At 41.4% G+C, this 21,007-nt stretch overlaps 1 protein-coding gene and 2 non-coding genes across 4 annotated transcripts in view; 2 read left to right on the plus strand and 1 right to left on the minus strand.

The window, feature by feature from the left end:
• The window catches only part of LOC139657783 (inactive rhomboid protein 1-like), a 54,131-nt gene extending 53,383 nt beyond the window's left edge, over positions 1-748 (minus strand). For both annotated transcript variants that reach the window (XM_071535719.1, XM_071535718.1), the window contains exon 1: positions 470-748. The gene's annotated coding sequence lies outside the window, so the exon portion shown is untranslated. The remainder of the gene's footprint in view (positions 1-469) is intronic.
• A 9,564-nt stretch (positions 749-10,312) lies between these two features.
• trnai-uau (transfer RNA isoleucine (anticodon UAU)) lies at positions 10,313-10,406 on the plus strand. The gene is made up of 2 exons: positions 10,313-10,350; positions 10,371-10,406. It is a non-coding gene; the product is annotated as a tRNA-Ile (tRNA).
• A 1,095-nt stretch (positions 10,407-11,501) lies between these two features.
• trnai-uau (transfer RNA isoleucine (anticodon UAU)) lies at positions 11,502-11,595 on the plus strand. Its single transcript has 2 exons — positions 11,502-11,539; positions 11,560-11,595. It is a non-coding gene; the product is annotated as a tRNA-Ile (tRNA).
• Positions 11,596-21,007: the final 9,412 nt, after the last annotated feature.

A 21,007-nucleotide genomic window follows, 5' to 3' on the forward strand; every position in this document is an offset into this window, starting at 1 on the left:
TCTCACACACACACACACACACACACACACACACACACACGAGACAGATAAATTACACCTGTTCCTCTCACTTTTAGCAATTAGATTTGGCTCCAGAAATGACAATCTGAACAGAGGTTTCACATCATGAACATGAACCCAATGGCATTTTCAATTAAACTGAATTGGAAACCAATGCATGATATCCAGGTGTAAAAAAAAAAAAAAAAAACTCTCCCAATAGGCGGAATAAATATCCTGTGTTACAATAATGCTGTCACCCACATGCTGTTTGGCTCGTGAGACCCCACCCAAAGACCCCCGGGTGCTGCAGCGGCGCCGGTAAAGCCGGTGAACAGATGCCTGCTGTTTGAACGGGACGCTGACAAGATGCTTCTTAACGGCATCCAAATTGCGACATGTGGACAAACTGATAATCGATATAGCAACAGACGTGGCTCAGGCTCGAGCTCAGTGTATCCTCCCTTACCTTTCACGGGGATATGAAAAGCCCACCGGTCCGGTTCTCCGCCTGTTCCTGCAGCCAAAGCACCGACGGCAGCACCGGTGAAACGCCTGTGCGAGACGCCGGTCACTTCATAACTTATCCACGCGACATCACACAGGCAAAAAAAGAAAAATGAATAGTTTTCCTATGCAGAAGCGCGCGCTAGATGTCAGTTTGGGCGGTGCTCACGTGCCATTTGCAGAGAGGAAAAATAGCGAGATATTTCAGCAGATGAAACCTCTGTGTTGTGTAAGAGCGCGCGGGTCTTCCCTCCTCGGCTGGCTCCCGCCGTACCGGCAGCGACTCTCGGTCTGTCTGTAGTGTTTCTCTGCCGTCCGCCCACGCTGCTGCTGGATGACAGGACACCGACCGACCGACCGACGGCACCGCCTACCGGTGCGACACTGCAACTGCAGGCAGATGCTGAATAATCAATAAACTATTAGAGACTCGTTAGCTTGTAATTATGAGGTTTTAGATATTCGATATCAAAGATTTGACATCCCATCTGGCCCAACTGAAAAATGATGAAATCATTGAGAAATAAGTGGCTTGTATGGCAAATTCATTCATTCATTCATTCATTCATTCATTCATTCTTGTTAACAGAGTTTGAGAATTACTGAAATAAAGTTGTTTTGAACATTTGATCTCAAAAAGCCCCCAAAAAGTTACAAAATTTAGATTTTTTTTCCTTCTCTTGCTGTTTTTGCAACCTTCCCAGGTCGAGCTGGAATGTAAATGCTTTAACTCTCAGCTTTCGATAATGAAGGGAAGATAAAGCCTTAGAAATACCAGTCAAGTTTTCCCCTTGACAGCAAAGCTGATTTTTGGAAGAATCACTTCCGTTGCTTGACTTTTATTGAGGCCTACACACCCAGAGTTGAGTAATGACATGTTTTAAACATGTTGTGACACGCCTTGAAAGATATCAGTATTTCCTGTGCTTGTGAAATTTGTTGGAAGTACTTTATTGGTTTCCTGAGGGGGAAATCTCTCTCTAGCTGTCAGAGTCCAGCCAGTTCTCTGCAGGCAGCTAATCTCATTTGCCATTAAAACTTCAAAACTTGCTTATATTGAGCAGCTTTCTGGGAACAAGTGGAGCAATGACTGAATGACTAAATAAGCGTATTATGAACAATAATTGACTATTTTCCATCGCTAATTCACTCTTATAACCTTTATCAACACAGTCATTAACAAATTTGCAAAGATGAAATCTAGAAAAATGAATTTGTAGCTTTGCTGCAATATGGCAGACTTGCTAAAAAAATGATGTTGTTGCTGTGATATTGAGGCATTTACATGACTTTATGTATATTTCGGGCTTTTAGCTATAACTTGTTGGGTAGACAGAGATCTCAAATATGATGAAACACAAGCTCTGCCTCTGTCTCCACCTCTTTTACCTGTGGATGCTTCAGGTGACTTGGAAACTTGTCCATGGGCTCCAAATATTAGAGGATCAAGGGAGTAACATGCTACAAATTAATGATACACTTGATCTAAAAGGTCTCCTTCAAGTGCTCGATGATAACACTGTATATTTGTTACATTAGTGCTCTTTGCTTAGGTCAGCATTCAGTTTTCTGTCTCTTTATAAATGCTGCACAGGCCCTTCCACTGTAGCCTGTGATTCTGTTGTCTGTAATGTAGAAACCGTAGGACTTTCTGTGGCTGATTCCCCCTAGACTGAACCGCCCTGCAGGCTCGGCGTTTTGTTCCTGTCCCCCTGGATCTTTTTACTGCCCTCCTCCACCATCCAGGCCACAGCAACCTTTGATCCGTCCGTCTGAGCACCTTCACTCATCGCCTCCTCCGACCCAGTCTGGCCGTCTGATGTAAAAAGATACAGCATAGAGGACACAGCCGAGCACAGAGGACAAAACCAGTCCTTTGTGGTTTTGGATAGTGCTGTAAATCAGGACAGTGAGGCGAGCCCCGCCAGGTGTTTCTAGGTGTGGTGGGGATCCATTTGTTGTTTTTGGTGTGGTAGTTTTACCATGTGAGTGAATGACTGAGTAACATCTGCTGCTACTGGTGGGTTAGGCATGGCTCAGATGGTACTAATACAGGCTCATGTGCTTGTGCGTTCTTTAGTTTATGTGTGTGTGTGTGTGTCTGTTTAAGTTGTATCATAAGTTGAGTAAAAAAAAATTGTAATGTGTGTGTGTGTGTGATACAATGTGCAAGCATGTGGTGTACATTTGAAGTTGTAAACTGATGTGAAATGCTGATGTGAAAAATACATTTTGAAAATGTATACGTTTGATATTATGAGCTATAATCAATATTTATTTCTGTGAATCATTAGCCATTGTGGCAGCGTTCTGTACTTCAACTACAAACACAAAACTTTCAAGCTTCTTCTGTGGGAGGACGCCGCCAAAATGGCTGCAAATGATTTCGGTGATTCATCAAAGGAAATAACGACTATTGCTCAAAGTTTTAAATGCATTTGTTCGCAAATATTTTCACAAGTTTTGAAAATGTGTTTGCAGATTGTGTCTCAACCTTACAAACATATTTTGCCCTTCAGCTCTGCAGACTGGAGTTAAACGTGTGCGTTTGTTTGCAGGTCATGTTACAGCCTCCTGCATCTTATAATACAAGCACAACTTACTGTATTTTGGCAGTTTCTTATTCCCACTGGGAGGAAGGAGGGAAGATTGGAGTAAAAGAGAAAGAGAGGATGAAAATGGCCAAGACTGCTGTGAATGTCATTGAGCTTTTGAACTTTTGACACGTGACGCTCTCTGTGCCTCTGTTCGAAAAGTTAAAACGTTTCATTTTTAAAAAGCCATCTGGTTTTGTGCACTGGCCTTACCAGTGACAGTGGAGACTGGCAGTGGAATGGGTGTGTGTGTGTGTGTGTGTGTGTGTGAAAGAGCTATGTTTTTGTGACTTCTGTTCAACTCCCCTCTCTGCAGGCAGCCAGGAGCATCAGTTAGACCTGACTGCTGCCTGAACTCACAGCCTTGGCATCTCACTGCAGGCTGCCACCTCACTGCACACTAACTAAGGCTGATTACCTTGTGAGAAGACGTGATACCCATGAAGTCGACAGCAGTGGAAGTTGGGATAGTGTGTCAACTAAAGGCAACGCTCCACATGAGGCTTGAACTCGCAACCTCAGCAAGTAATGCAACCTCAGTGAAGTAATTTGGGTGCTGATGGAACCGCATGGAGCTTCTTAACGAGACGAGGGATTCCTGGTTGAGCTGGATCAGCATGATCAGGGATCAGCTCACACATTGGTTTTCCATGCTCGTCTCCATCCAGTAGAACCCCATAACTAAGTGTCTTGACCCACATCGATTCTCCAGTGAGCGACCAAGTGAAGCAACATCACACTTGATCACATTGCATCCCAGTGTATGTGTTATGTTGTGTTTATTTTATGCCCAAAATCAAATTACCCTCCAGGGATGACAGTAATAAAGTTGTATTGTATTGTATTGTATTGTATTGTATTGTATTGTATTGTATTGTATTGTATTGTATTGTATTGGTGCCCTCTAGAGGCTGACAGAGGGAGAGTTGGGGTGGATGGGATGTGAATGCCGTTGAACTTTTGAACTTCTGTCATGTTACACTGTTCATTCTCTGGTTTTTTGGGTTTTGTAAACCTGGTCTGGTCTGTTCTGTATGTAGCCTACTGCACCGAGTCTCAACCGGCCTTCATCAAAACCTGAACATTTCTGTGATGCATGAATGTACAAAACGAGTCGGTCCTGAAGAATCTGCACACTGATGGATATTAGGAAAAACCCCCCTTTCACAGCAACACTGCAAATAATATATTTTCTTTTACTTGAAATGTAGAGCAGGTGCGCTTCCTCTTGTGTTCCCCGTGGGTTTCTTCAATATACTTTATTTTATTTATCGTTAAAGATGCTCCACATATAAAGTGCAAAGTGCAGAAGCAATATACAAACTTCTGTCAAATCTTCCTCAGTGACACAATACTACCAAATCCATCACATATAGAGAAGCTTGCTTTTCCACCAGCACTTCAGAAGTTGACGTCTGAACCTTTATACCTTAGTGTGTGTGTGTGTGTGTGTGTGTGTGTGTGTGTGTGTGTGTGTGTCCCTGGGTTGCCTGTTGCTCGGTTACAAGCCGCGCTGCGACCGCTTCAAAGCCGACTTCCTCCCGCTGGAGGCCGGACAGGAAGCCGCTCTGCCAAGCTTTCTGACAAATGGACTCAAGCAGATGAGAGTCTGGGGGAAACGAGGCTGAGCTGTTATACATGTGAGCTGCTGATAAAGGACAGGGGGAAGAAGCCTGCAGCAGAGCTATTACAGTTTGGAGTACTCCATTAGTTTATAGAGTTTGGGATTTTTATTTACATTTCGGTTTAGTTGTAGGTAATTTTGTGTGGGTTTATCAGTTTTAGTTTTTACAAATGTTTAGTTTTTATGTAGGCTAGTTTCAGTTGTGGCTTTAGTATTTTTAGTAGGGGTAGTATGTTTTAAAGGTGTCATGATAGAAGTTCCCAGCAGGTATATTGTACATTTTTGCAACATGTACAGTGTAATACAAGCAATAAATCATAAATTATTTTCATATAGCGTTCAGTACAAATAGCCAAAAGTTCTCCACCCAAAATTCATTCTCTTTTTTTGACCTTGCACATTTACAAAAAAATAAAATAAAATAAAAAACATCTCACCTATCTAATTGGTTTTACATGCAGACAAGATTTCTGTCTGTTCAGTTTTTTCACAGTCTTATTATTATTATGGATATTATGGATTCACTTCACCCGCGTCCGCCTCTGCGTCCGCCGCAGATCCTTAGTGTGAACGCGATAACTTGAAGAGTTTTCATAAGAATCTTTTCAAATTTGGTATGAACATTGATGACCCCTAGAGGAAGAACTGTATTGATTTTGATGTGTTTATGATTATTATAACTATTATTAATTAACTGATTAAATTAATCTCCATGCTATTGGACCCATATCTCACCAATGGTGTATTATATTGTATTGAAATTCGTCAAGAGAATTGTTCAAGCAATTATGGAGATTAGTATGAAGTTTGCACTTTCTGTGATTATTATTAATAAATTAATAAATTAATTTTTGTACTGTTACTTTTTTTTAATTATTATTGTTTTTCTCTTTGGGCTCAATTTCCCGTGAGATGGTAAATGCTAGAGCCATGAAACTTTGCACTATGGTCTAGTATGGCTTCAATTAGACCCACAAGAAATATGACCCCCATCGGCCTGATGGTGGCGCTATAATTAGCTAAAAAACTAAAAAGGGCTGTATCTCCCACACCATTTGTCCGATTTACATGAAACTTGGTACACATGTCCAGCTAACCGTACTCTACGAATTTGCCAATGGACCCTCAAGGTTTACCTGGAAAATTTTTGAGATATTTTGAATTATCTAAAAAAACACATTTTTAACATCTCCTCCTACACAGTTTGACCAATTACCACCAAAATCAGTCAGTAGCATCTCTGGTCCTATGCTCTTTAACTTTTGATCATAGATTGTTGATATCTACTGTAGTGTTGAAGATATTAACTCTTAAAGTTGTGAAGGAGGCGTGGCCTATAAGCTAAATTGTTATAACTTTGTGATAGATGGTCCAATCATCATGAAACTTGGACAACAGATTCATATATAATGAATGAACATGTGTGCAAAGCCATTCAAATATTGACCAATAGGGGGCGCCACAAAGGCCAGAAAACTGTATCTCCTAATCCAACAGGTGAAATTGCACGAAATTCGGCTCCCATTTCTCTCGAGCTGATGCCTATGGGCCGAGCAGCACCACAAGGTTATATTAGCAAAGGCCTAGCCGCTAGTTTTCTCTTGCACCCAAACATAACTGACACAACACTTTTCAGTCAATTTTACAAAATTTATTGGCATTTCCATGTCAGTATACAATCAAGGCACTCTTTTTATCTGGCAGCCTCATCTTTTTTTTAATTATTATTATTTATTCAAATTCATTTTGACTAGTCCTAATGTAATTATAGATATCTTAAATTAGCATTTTGACTAGTCATAATGTAATAAAAGATATCTTAAATTAGCATTTTGACTAGTCATAATGTAATAAAAGATATCTTAAATTAGCATTTTGACTAGTCATAATGTAATAAAAGATATCTTAAATTAGCATTTTGACTAGTCATAATGTAATAAAAGATATCTTAAATTAGCATTTTGACTATAGTCATAATGTAATAAAAGATATCTTAAATTAGCACTTCGACTGGTCATAATGAAATGAGAAATATCTTCAATTAGCATTTTGACAGGTCATATTGTAATTACAGATATCTTAATTTTTTAATTTTTTCGTAATCTCCTGCGAGACAGACAGGAGCAGCACAAACTGTTTGGACTGGGTGGCAGGTTTGCTTCAGTGGGGGGCGTGTCGCGTCTCAACTGCGACAGCCAGGCCAACATGTGGACTGGCTGGCAGGATTGCCTCAATGGAAGGCGAACAGTGTCTCTTCGCATCAACCACCAGCTTTTAATAAACCGCCGTCGCTAACCGCCAGACCACACCTTTGGAGTGACCGGCAGGTTGGCTTCAGCGGGGCGCGAACTGCCGGTTTTCACAGGGGTGCCACACCGGTTTTCTTCATTTCTTTCAGAAACAAATTTCAGTGAAAAAAGCTACTGGTCTGAAATGAGGAGCATGTAAAAAAGTTCCCAAAGAGAGCCTCTTTCCACGGTCCAAGCAGCAGTGCCGGTTTCATACCTTACCACACAGAGTGTAGTAAGGTATGAAGCTGAACGCCTCGAGCTGGGCTATTTATGCTGCTGCTGCTGATTGTGACGTCATTAGTGCAGCTGAGACAGTCTGATTGGTAGAGCAGAGTTCAGCGCCATCCAGTGACGTTATAATCGGTTAGAATGGCGAAGCGAAGCCGTGTTCTGATTGGTAGAGCGGAAACAGCTGGCCAATTAGAAACGATATTTAGCCTATTACGTAGAACTTTATTTCTATCTGGAGTAAGCTTGTAGATGCATGCATTTACAAGTCAAACTTTTCAAGATTAATGTATGTAAAATAAGTGAAAATGTATGTGCAATTGGATGTCACATGCTTCTTAGGTGTGTGTGTGTGTGTGTGTGTGTGTGTGTGTGTGTGTGTGTGTGTGTGTGTGTGTGTGTGATATAGGCGTAAATGTTGTCTAACAGCCTTGAAGCATAAACACGCCGCCAAGCCTCCAGCCGGTCCAGCTGCACAACTCAGAGAAATTAGAGAAATTGTGTGGCTGAGTTCAGAAAGTGGTCCATTTGGTCCAAGTGGTCCATTTTGTCCAACAATGTCTGATAGTAAATAATTGCAATATTTTTGTGAAGAGTTCCCTGTAAGTCTCCTTTTTCCATGGCCATCACACTCTCCTCTCTTTCTGATTGTCCTTCCCGATTGTGCAATCCTTATAAGCAGCTTGGATGCGCGGGCGCGTAACACACATCCTGTAGATCGCTGTGAATGAAGAGGTTGTCGCGTCTGACAGCCTCGATTGAATCTGGATCTTTAACAATTGATTGTCTTTTCGTGTTCTTGCCAATGTAATTTGAGTCATTACATTAATTTGCAATTGGATCAATGTCTGCTAAATCCTATACGGCCCACTCATAGTATCCTGGCGCTCGGCCAAATTCATAGCTACGTCGTCATTTATGCAGTTTGTGATACTGGACTCACTACACACATATGTGATCAATCACCAAGCATGCCAATCATATCCCAACCTCATCCCAAACTGGACTCTGCCTTGTGTTTGATACCTCTGAACCCAGTGAGTGGGCATCAAATTAACCAGCAAAATTAAAGTTGTAAAAATAAAAGCCCTCAAACAGCAAGGGAAGGTAGCATTAGAACCCAGCTGGAAAAATAATCCGCTCGCTCCATCTCTGTACATGGGATCATTGCTATCATGGTGTTATCCATGGTGTAATGTCATGTTACAGAACTGGTCCCATGTCATTGTAATAGGCATGGTCAGCCTTCACAGACCTGAGAGACTTGTGTCTTGACTTGCAATTATGAAGACTTACAGTAAGACTTGAAAGACTTGGCTCCACAGCCTAATATGACAAAACTGACAGTAATCTTAATGCAAACTTCCACGTTTCAGCTCTGGCTGCTGAGTGTTAATTATTTGGCGAAATAAAAATAGTTGGGACATACAACCAATATAATTGGGAAGATTAACCCTGGAGTCTTATTGTGTGATTAATGAATGGCTTTTTATTACATTTGACTTAACGGGGCCTTCGAGGATACCCTTGCTGTCGGCCCCTGACAGCATCCTAGTTTCTATTTTTATTTTCAGTTTAGAACAATGTTTGATGTTTGACAATGTTTAACATCTAGTTTTCATTTTAGTCTTAGCTGTAGTTTGCTGTAATAACCTTGGTCTAAACACACAGCAAGTAATATACATGCAAACTCACACAGACTTCACATAAATTACTGATGGAGGCTCACTCTAGCTGTTACATGAAGAATGGGCGTGCTGACAGACACACATTTATCTTCCAGACACATATATAGCACATACTCATACTTACACACACACACACACACACACACACACACACACAGGCAGATGTACACACAAGCACACAAACATCAACGGACACCACACACACAAGCAGAACCATAAAGCGTGACAAAACTCCTCTCTTCTCTGACTGCTCTTTCTGAATCTTCCTTGACTTTGTATGCACACACACACACACACACACACACACATGCATATCTATGAACATGCAGCCTGTAGAGCGGTGGCCTGTTTCTAAAACCTATTTACTACAAGGCTCTTTCCTCTTTGTTGTGCTGCATCCTGACCGAGCCTGACACGACGTGCAGGAAATGCAGAGAACTGCTTTGCCTTTGTAGAAACTGATTACAATGCGCGGCTGCAACAAATGAGCTGTGAGGATAATCGGAGTAGGCAGGGAAACAGGGGAGATTTACATGGTATGCTTTTTAGGAAGTTTCTAGAGACTTTGTAGGGAATATTGGTTAAAATGAGGAATAAATTATCCTTTTCAACCAAGTGCCTTTGATTCTTACCTTCAATGTATTTAGACTCTTTCTTCTTGCTTTCTCTATTTCTCTAAGTATTAGCCAGAGAGGGGGGGAGAGAGAGAGAGAGAGAGAGAGAGAGAGAACACCTGGAGTTTGTTTTAGTAGAGGAATAAATAAAAAAAACAATCAAGAACCTACAGTAATGTAATTAGGTTCTTGAACCCATGGGCTCCATTGGGTTTATCATTTAATCACTTGAAAAGGTTTCTAAAGTCTTGACTTGAGATCTTGTGTTTGTGTAAATGACTCAGATTGAAAGTGATGAGGTTTGTTCCAGCAGACGACTGAATTTAAATTGTTTTCTGAATTTGATTTAATTTATTGAAGTTGAAAACTGATTAGAGAAATCAAACTCATGATGCTCTTACCAAGTTTTTACCATACTTAAATCATATTGCATTGAAAAGTCCTAGATATTTAGTTTTCTTTAAGATATTAAATTGATACTGGACTTTCGATTTGTTCTGACTTGACTTGATAATCTACATTTAGACTTGGGACTTGACTCGAGACTTGAGACTGACTTGGGACTCAAGCAGAGTTGACTAGGTCAGACCTCTGGAGATGCTACTTCCCACTGGAAAACTGGTAAACCAAAAATATTTTACCCTTGCAAGATTGGGAGATCAAGCAAGGCTTCGTCACTCCCTAGTGCGACCAGTAATAGATAAAATGCTCCAGTAGACTTTGAACATTGTGCCCTTTAGCAAGGCAAGTAAAGGTGTTGCAGTGAGCTCCAGTGGTGTAATCGGTCAGCACACAGTACTTATAAGACAGTAACCAGCAGAGCAATGCTGAGGCTGTGAGTTCGAGCCTCACCTGGAGCAGAGAAGTTTTGTCATGATGGGACAAACAATCTGCTGAGCAACAAAGTAAAGTTGTAACTAGTCCTGTGTTTATTCAGTATGACACAGCTTTTCTTTATTCAAGACACAACCTGATGTGACAGGATGAAGAAGAGGTATTATAGTAGAATGCATTATTCATTATTGGTCATTATTTATTTACTTTGTTTTGTTTTTAATCTTAATCTTTTCATCTTTTTTCTTTTTAAGTTATCTATACCCTCCAGTCTGCTAATTCGTTATTCCAAATTTCTTTAATGAGAGCAAAATGGATGTTTAGTATTCTTGTGGTAGATGAAGATAATACTTTGGCCTTGAACACTTTGATGAAAAATAATTCCAAAATGTTACACTGGCAGTTAAATATATTGTACCCTTTAGCAAAATATTTTGGCTTCAGAAGAAGTCCTCCAGTAGCACAGTCAGTCAGCGTGCAGTACCTGCAAGACAGAAACCACCGATAAGTCCTGAGGTTGAGAGTTCAAACCCCATCTAAAGCAACTTTAGGCTGCAGGGGAAAATCACCTAAAACTTTTAAGTCATCCAACCCCGTCCTTGAACACATTCTTTGTTATGGCTGCTTTAATTCTGCACTATCACACTGCACTCATGTACAGAGAGATTGTTACCTACCGGTGGAAAACTGAAAATGTAATCCTTCTTTAGCCTCAAACAAGGCCTTAATGAGTAATTGCAACAGCTCTAATATATGGCATATACAGTATAAGACATTAATTAAAAGCAATGCTGTGGTTAATCAACAGCCAAGAGCTTTGCCACTTTCTACTGAGAACAATGGCAAGGCAAGGCAAGGCAAGTTTATTTATATAGCACATTTCAGCAACAAGGCAATTCAAAGTGCTTTACATAAAATATTAAAAGCATCGAGACAAAATGAAAAGGATAAAATTCAAATAAAAGACCAAGGAAAATAAAGTTCATTAAAGAGCTAAGAGAATAAAAAAAAAAAATAAAATAGGCTAAAATAGGATAATAAATAATGATTGAAGTACTGTTCCTTTCATTAGACTTTGATCATTGTGTCCTTTAGCAAAGCAGCCAGAGGACGAACCGTGAGCTCCAGTGGCGCAATCGGTCAGCGCGCGGTACTTATAACACAGTAACCAGCAGAGCAATGCCGAGGTTGTGAGTTCGAGCCTCACCTGGAGCAATCAGGTTTTACCGTGGTGTGTCAAAGAGGCTCAGAATACCACCCATTGATCAGAGGATGATATCAACAAAAGCAAAGTCAGTATGATTGGAATAGCTGACCATGTGCAACGGAGGGACAAAGGTCTGCAGGATCTTGATCCAACCAAAGACTACACCAGCTGGTTGAAGGTGTGTTAATCAGTGAAATCAGCAGTTGTAGTCTTTAGTTGGAATGAAAACCTGTAGACACTCCGCCCTTCATGGCTCATGGTTGTCAATCCTTGATTCAGAGTTTGTGAAGTAAAAAGAAACCTGCAGTTTGTGGGGAAAAAAAAGTCAAATTTCTCAGCCTTTGACTACTATATCATGTTAACAGCAAATTCTTGTCGAAATAACTTTTATTCTGAGTCTACAGACTTGGTCTCGGTTAAAGACACACCCACTGGCTTTCTTAATTAGAGGAAGGATCTGTGTGTGACATCTGGAGTAACACTGCCCGGCCCTTGTTTGAGTGTGTTTGAATGAGCATCTTCTATAGCCAAAGGTCATACTCCAGCTCCAGAGTCTGGTGGCTCATCCTCTACTGAGCATGCTCACTGACACTAACATCCTTCCTTGACCACCAATGACGTCACTCTATTGTTCCACAGTCCACTGTTCCTCAGGGATTCCCAAACTGTATTTACATTGAACGTGACCTTTGCATGAGTTATGTGTAACTAGGTTTGGTTAGTGTGTGAATGAATCAGATGTGGACTTTGTGTGAAAGGGTTTCTGCATGGAAAAAAGGAAGAATGAAAAAAGGATGCCCCAAGTCACAGACATACAGTAGACTATGTAAAAGCAATGATTTTCCCCAATAAAAGCACCTCATAGCAACTGTGTACATTTTTCACATGGGTGGCCCCAGTGGGAACCAGATCTCTGTTGTTTTTTGAATTTGGACAATCGATTTTGGGGGTCTAAGAGAAGGCCAACAAGCTGTCAACTGAAATGGGTAAATATCATTTGAAGAATTATTTCCTTGCATGATTTTGAAAACCTCACAATGCTGGTTTGTAGAGAAATTGGGTCATGAAGGGACATTTTGAAAGCTGAGATAGTGGTATTTCAATTCTAAAATTCAAAACAGCCTCAGTTGATCACAGCTTGGCCTTTCTAACAACAATTCTGGGTGTTTGAACTTGGTGGCTGAGCCTAAAGCAAAGTGAACATGAAGGAACTTGGATTAATGAATCAGAACATTATTATTCCTGACCAAGGCTGTTTAGCTGCATGTCATTCTAGACAGTAATGACATCAGGGATCTAGTCTAGGGAAGGCTAGCACTCATCCATGTAATGTTCAGCTGTATTTGAGTCGCCTGTGGAGGAAATGAAAAGGCCAGAGGCCATAACATCACATCACTGCCACCTAATGGAGAACAGGTTAAGGGTTTCCTAGTCTATGAGCCTATGTTTGTTATACAGTTTATTCAACAGCAAAAGCATTTTTAACAACAACAAAATAATATGTTCAACTAAAAGTCAAGTCAATTAAAAGACACTCAGACATGAAACTGACAAGATTCCAGACATGGTATTGTGTCACTGAGTGTATGTGTGTGTGTGTGTGTGTGTGTGTGTGGTGTGTGTGTGTGTGTGTGTGTGTGTGTGTGTGTGTTTGTGCATGCGTGCATGCGGGCGGGCGGGCGGGCGTGTGTGCGCACATGCTTACTGAGCTGTGGTATCTGGTGTAATAGAATAAATAGAATAGTGGTGGTAATTGAATTGAATTGAATCGAATTGAATTGAAATTAAGTCAGACTTTTTTATAAAACAATTAAATGTCACTTTCCTCTTACCTTATTTCCTTGCAGCTGTGTTTACTACCAGCATGTGACCAGCATGTTCATCGTAAGAAAAAGCATGACTGTGTATTTCTGTTAGACAAAACCCACAGGTCAGATGTCCCCTCTTTATGCTGAGTCAGCCATCTTCACATCTCCTTACTAGTAGCAGCTGACAGAGTTAGGTGTAGTAATGCTTCAAATCTAGTATTTGTTTATTTGTATACACTTCGGTAACGCTTTAGATTACTGATAGCCATAGTTAGCCTTATATGATAGCCTATTCTATGTATGACCTACTGAGCAATAATCTGGAAGTTTGGGAGGAATTTAGAGAGAACTTATACTGTAGTTATTTTTTAATTACTGGGTACCTATTCTATTATTTCAGGATACAGTATAACCATAAAACTGAGCAAAAATCTGGACCTTTCAGGAAGATGGAGTGATGATTTCTGCAGCACTTAATAAATCTGATGTGATTTTATTTCAAAATGACCTTATTACCAACACACAGACATTACTCCTTTACAATTTTTACTTCGGAACAAAGGTCCAGGTCCTGTCGGAGACAGTCTTCAGAGGCCGACAGTATCCATGACAACACACTGTCCCCTGGACCTTTGTCCCAAAGTAAACGCACAGATATACCCCATAGTAACTCTTTACTAAAGGATAAAAATTTTAAAGATAAAATTGGCAAGCTATGGGACAATATTTTCAGAATAATGACAATGGACAGGCTACACCCATTACATTGTTTTGAAAAAGCTTTGAAAAGGGTTTCACAAAAGCAAAAAATTGAAATAGAAACACAAGTAGGAAGACTGCAAAACATACATGAAAAAACAGGAGATACAAATATTTCACAAGACAAACGTATTACGATAGCAGTCCAAAAGCATTAAAGCATTAAAGTTCTTGGCATTTAAGTTAAAAAAAAAAAAAACAGAAGGAGAGAACTATAATTTCTAAAAATGAAGGATGAAAACTCTAAGTACCAAACTGAAAAATCTAAAATAGCAACAGGTTTTCTGAAATATTACCAAAATCTCTATAAAGGAACAGATAGGAATGATAAGGGACAGAAGTTACATTTGAATTCTTTAGATTTAACCAAAGCGTCAGAGGACCAAAAGACTGTCAACTAATTCGACATTCATTTATATTTGAAACGTTCGAAGCATTTGGATTTCATGAAAAGTTTATTGCATGGATAAAAATAATGTATCAACACCCAGCCTTTTGTAAACATGATAAATAATCTGGTAGTTATTACATAGTAAACATGAAAACGGTCCAATTTGACCAAAACATCACAGAAAAGTTGAAGGCACAGCTGATATTCAGGAAACATTTTATTTAAAGAAATAAAGCTCTGAATTGAAGAAGTATATAAAAAAGAAGAATCATCATATCACCTTCACATGTTAAGGTGGGAGTATATTCACTGAGAATGTTCACTAGGTTTATAATCTTGTGAACAATTACGCAATTACACAATACAATATTACCATAATAAAACACAATGTTCTACTGATATATCATCAACAATCAGCAGCATCAGCAAATCAGGCTAAATCTGCATGTTGGTCAAAATAAGTCATCTGTCAAAATACAGAAAACAGCCATCCAACTGAAGATATGCCACAGCCAAGCACTATATGGAGGCAAATCATGGCTCCTCATCCTGTGAGGTTTCTCAGTTGGTCAGAGAGAGATGTTTGGGATACAACTATGCAATACAATAATACAATAATACAATGTGTGTCTGTCTGTCTATGTCCTCTTGCGCCTGAAGAGGCCACAGAGCCAAGAGACCCACTTTTTCTTCTTCTTCTCTTTCAGCTCTGTTGTCGCTGGAGCAACCTGTCGAGTAAAACAAAAAAATGTCAGATCTTATTTGTACCTGGACGGTTGGTCTGTTCTTCTCTGAGGTAAAATGATATGAAAAGCTAAAACTGATGTTTCCTTTTTCATTGTTTCTGAGCATCATGTTCATACCATAGCAGTAGGAAATGACCTGTGTTTCAGGAAAGTTACAGTTTACACAGTACCATGGTTAAGGAGTTTTAGCTTTGCAGTAAAACTGCACTGAATGTAGGAAATATTAGGGACATCTTCCTGATATTGAGTTGCAGCCCCACAATCCACATGTCAGTTTGTGCTTGCTATAGATTTAATGAGGGAAATCAATAAGGGATAATGGCCTTTACCTGGATTCACCTCATCAGCGTACTTCATGAAAAGAGCAAGTGTCCCTAATATTTTGTCCATTCAGTTCGGTTTAACCCTAACCATGTGCTGCAGACTGTGACTTTGAAAACATGCTGCTTTGAATGGCGGCTCACCTCCAGCTCTGTGCTCCAGAACTCCTCCCTGCTCTCCTTGCGCTCCTTCTGCAGACGCAGCTCCAGCAGGGTCTGGTCTCTCTCTGTCTCCCCCTCCTCTCGCCGGACTGGGATGTTGATGCTGAACGGGGTTTCATCTCCGCTCTTGGTGCCTTCAGCGAAGCTCACAGAGGGCTTGAGGTGGTTGAGGATCTCTGTGGCTATGAGGCTGCAGGCCAGCAAGGCGATCTGAGGATCCTCCATCAGCCCTTGTCTGCTCAGCCAGACGTTAGGAAGGGCCTGATTCAGAGCGACTTTGAGGGGCCAGGACAGATCCAGGCTCAGTTTGATCTGCGAGAGGAGAAAGTGGGTGAGTTTATACACTGAATTTATACACTGAATGTACAAAATATTGGGGACATCTTCCTGATATTGAGTTGCGTTATGTCAGTGAAGGGAGTTTGAAGTGAATTCATGTTCCTTATAAAATTTGATGTTTTTTGTTTTAACCCCAAATGAAATCAAAACAAACCTCCTGCTCGGGGTCGGTGAGGCGTTCCAGGTTTCGGAGGAAGACTCTGTTGCGTTGATACTTGGCCGCATCCTTCTGCAGCAGGAAGTGGATGTGCTGCACCAGCTCCTTCTCAAAGGTGCGGTTCTGCAGGTGCTGCGGCCGGTACAGAGTCTCATCTTTGCCCCGGAAAAGTTCCACCAGGATGCATCTGATGGTAGACTCCTGCACCACAGCTCTTTCCTGTGTTAGAACATAAGATTTTGATTGGCTCACCTGGACCCAGTGCAGATGGAGCTTAGGTAGTTAGGGGTTTGTAATCTTTGACCTGGACTAATATAAATTTGCTGGTACTGTTGGCATGTGAGGAGCCAGTAGAAACAGGCCTGCAATTTAAGGGTTCAAGTTTGGGGTCCCAACCTATAGTTTCACAGCCACTTTCTTACACACTGTTTTATTTAGCTGAAGTAGACCTACTGTAGTCAGAAGTGGTTGGGCAGCAGCAGAGTCACCAACCCGTGGTTGGGGAGGAGAAGACTGGAGAGAGCTGAAGCCGTACACAAACCCCTGGCCTCCTCTCCTTCCTGCAGTTCCTTGGACACTGAGCAAAGACCAACCCTGTAACCCATCAGTGACAGGCTTGGTCTCCGCAAACAGTTCTGTCTCCGGGAACTGCTTCATGAAGGCAGCCAGGCTGCAGTCGAGGGCCAGAGGGTTCTTGGCTAGCGAGCTGGTCGGCGTCCTCACCTCCTCATAGTCGTCACCAACAAAGAAGGTGCCATCCACCCACACCACATCCCTGTTGGACGAGCGGGGCTTGGTGACTCTGCTCCGGTACTCCAGGATGTCCTGGTCAGTGATCCTGCGCAGGGCCTTCTGGAAGACCTTGGTGCGCCGGATCCAAGTTCCATACTGCTGGAACATTTTCTCCCGCAGAGATTCAGGGAGAAGCTGAGAGAACAGCCTGGTCTCCATCTCATCTCTCTCCCTGGGTGCTAAGAGCAGAAAAGAAGGATCGGTCAAGCAGTGTCATAATACTGGGAGCAGAGAACAAGGAGGGGTGAAGCAGTGTCATAGTGGAGAGTATTTCTAAAGTAAAAAAAATCATGGGACCGGCCAGACCTCCATTCCTCCCCGCAACATGAATCTGGTGTCGAAAACACCTATTACATGAAGTGCAAGGTATTGTGGGATGTATAGCAATAAATGACCATAGCTTCTTCCATTTGATCACCTTGGTTGGAAGCACCTGACAGCTCGGCCTGCCTGCCTGGCTGGTACATAGTCAGGACGGCCTCGATGACTACATGCGGGATTGAGCAGAGGAGAGCAGGGTCTCTCATTGCCAGCAGTTTCTTCACCTACAGCAACAGACCAGGCATTTTTGTGAAAGGCAGTCCAGAAAGATTTGGACCAAGGACAATTTTTAGGAGTATTTTGTCAAGATAGGGCGTTAGGGGTTCAACTCACACTGGGACAATCCATTCTGAAAATGCATGTGCTCACAGTATTGCATGAGAAACATATCCAACAAATGGGATGCAATTGTCACTGATATCCAGTTGTACCTGAATAGATGATCCAAAGGTCTTCATGAGGCGGCTCTGGAGCAACACGGCGGCTCTCCTGGTGTTACACGGTGGAGGAGGGAGAGTGGTATCCACGGCAACGCCTGGAACTCTCCGCAGGGTCTCCAGAGTCACAGCACTCATCTGGACAAGGACAGGACAGGTGATCACAATGGAGAAGAGAAGAGAAGAGAAGAGAAGAACAGAGTTAGATAGTAGTAGTTGTAGTAAGGGTAGTAGTAGTAGCAGTAGCAGCAGCAGTATTAGTATTAGTAGTAGTAGTAGTAGTAATAGTAGTATTAGTAGTACACCTACATGGAGGCACAAGGCCAGCAGTTGCTGCTGATCCAGCCGTCCGACACCAAAGCCGTTCAGTGGGTGGAGCTTCAGCATCAGCTGGATGAGCAGATCCTCCACTAACTCACTGCTGACAGTGAGTGTAGCAGGGAGAAGGAGGCAGTCTGCTGTCTGTCAAATCACAAGCTGGTAAGTGTTTGCATTTACTTCATCAGCTTTTATGTTAGAACTAACTGACTTCAAAATCTTTTCAACTTTTCTCCTCAGCTTGCATTTCTCTGATTTCTTTTCATAGCTTTCCTCCCTCTTCTCTGTCTTAGATCATCATTCTAAGATCACAGGAATAGTGATCTTAGAAGCCATTGTCAGGACACCACGGCTCTGACCTTTGAACTCTCACTATTGGTTGCTTGTTGGTGATGTAGGAATTTAAGTTTATGTTACTGTTGCAAACACTTTAAGTCTTGAAAATGTCTAAAAATGTAAATGTTACCTACTGTTTTTTGTTTTTTTTTTAATATGAACTTTACTGAAATTATAAGTGACTGCAAACACAGTGCTTCTATTGCAAAACTGTCACTCTGAAAACAATTCTGAATCATTTTTGTCATCATACTTGACCGTTTTATGTTATTCATGTCATGCATTTTAAAATGTGTCAGCTGAACAAAATTAAAATAGAACACAATAAAAACATAAACAAATCTAGACAGGATTAAGTTTAATTGAAAGTAGGTTTAACTCGTCTCACTCACCAGTCTGTCCTGGTTAGGTGACAGCTGATCTGGGACCAGCTGGGCTATGTTCAGAGCCACCAGGTGAGCAACAGATTGCTGGAGGATGGGTGAAGAGACCAACAGAGCTTTCTCCAGCACGGCTCTGGGCCCTAAAACCTCCTCCAAGCTGCCCAGGACGCACTTGGCCACCTGCAAATATACACCTTAGATATAATATGGTGGCAACATATAGGCCTATTGTTGATCTAACACTGCAATGCATTTTATTTTTGTGTTAACAAGTCACTCAATGTATTTTGACATAATATTTTCAACACATTAAAGGGGATTCCTCCTGCACTTGCACCATTTGAACATGCCGGCACTATATTAGTCACCTGGTAGTGCGCAGTGGGCTGGAGCAGACAGTTGGCCTCCTGCTTCTCCTCCATCACCTGGACCCAGGGGAAGGAGGGAGAGAGGAGGCGCTGTGTGTTCAGAGAGCCATGGGCCTGCAGACAATCCACAGACTCAGGGGCACAAGGGCTGATCTGGAGAGCACAGAAGACCAACATGAGACAACTTGAGTTTCAACCATGAAGATTTAATGAAGGGAAAGCATGCATGTACTGTATAACTCACCAAGGGAGGGAGCAAAAACATAAGGTGAGATTTGATCAGCTATACATGTAATATAAGTCAATAAGTTTAATAGTTGGAGCATAATGTAATAAAATAATTCTGCAGAAGCCTGAACTGTAACTACTGGAGCATCTTGTGATTATCTTTGGATTCAAAGGTTCTCATTTCATATCACATTGAACACACATCCATGATAATGTACCTGAACTGCCAGCTGGGAGATGACTTGTTTGAGGGAGTAGCTGTGGACCAGCTCCGTCCAGGTCTGGATCCTGGGCTGGGTCTGGGCCTCAGCTTTCTCCACCTCAGAGGGACAGGAGTCCATGATCTCGACAAGGCAACCTGAACACCATGGAAAATAACATACAGCATGGTATGATACAGCATTTATTCAAGTTATTCATTTATAGTACAATATTACTACAGAGAAAGACACCAATGGCTCAATGAAATGTTTGAGGCCTCAAAGAAATGCAGCAGGAGCCTTGACAGCAGACAGACTCATATTAAAGCCTTAACTCCCCCATGTGAGGCTGATCAGGGCCTGTTTTCCCAAAAGCATTTTAGTATTAACCAAGCACATCTTGCTGCTAGGATACTTTTGGGATCCTGATCCCAATACATTGCTATCTACACAGAGAATTATCCGATTTCACCTGTTTTTCCCTCTTACAACATCAAATTTGTGTTACAAGAGGGAAAAGTGTCAACTTTGAGCTTTGCAGTGTAAGTCTAGCCGTATAGTGTTTCATTTGGTGACAATATAACAAACTGTAACATGTAACATTTCACTGACACTTAGGATGCTACAGGTTAAGCAGTGAAATTCGATAAGTGAGTGAAAAAAACCTACCTTTGCAGGGTCTTGGAGAAGATGGTTACTGATAAGTAAGTGGTGAATGCACGCTCAAAGCAACAGCAGACAACAAGGTGAAAACACAGTCAATGGCAGTCGTGAAGACGTGGTGTGTACGCAGAGGGAATCCGTGTAAACTGACACACAAGGCGCATCTTGGACCTGAAACTCTGATTCCGTAGATTCTAAACTCTACAGCTCTCCATTGTGCCCTGTGACATCACAGTTCAATGTTGAAGAGATGCTGCTAAAATGGAAATGCTCTGTTTTTATTGCTCAGTGTATTTATTTCATTTTATTTTATTTTATTGTATTTTATTTTATTTCTGGGCCAGTCCATGCTGGCAGCTTGGAGGAACAGGGAAAACAATAGGTGGGGTCAGTGGAGGCAGAGGATTTGCCTTGATGCCTCTCCATTAAAAACAAAGACACAGACACAGATGACAATTAAGTACATGAGACAACAGTCATACAGCATACCATACATACAAAAACACATGTGCCAAATCCACACCTACACATTATCCTTACACTACGCAATATAAGAACTACTGAGTAAAATAAGAGTGCCCACCCTTTAATAAAGTGACCTAATGCCTTACAAAGGCCCTTCATTTACCTGACTTCTAATGCTTCTATTAAAAATCACCCAGCCTGCACATTCAGGAGACAAACAATCTCTG

This window comes from Centroberyx affinis, unplaced genomic scaffold (assembly GCF_046629955.1).
Source record: "Centroberyx affinis isolate AG114_WGS23_722 - 3 ecotype Tasmania unplaced genomic scaffold, CSIRO-AGI_Caff_v1 ptg002757l_1, whole genome shotgun sequence".
NCBI lineage: Eukaryota > Metazoa > Chordata > Actinopteri > Beryciformes > Berycidae > Centroberyx > Centroberyx affinis.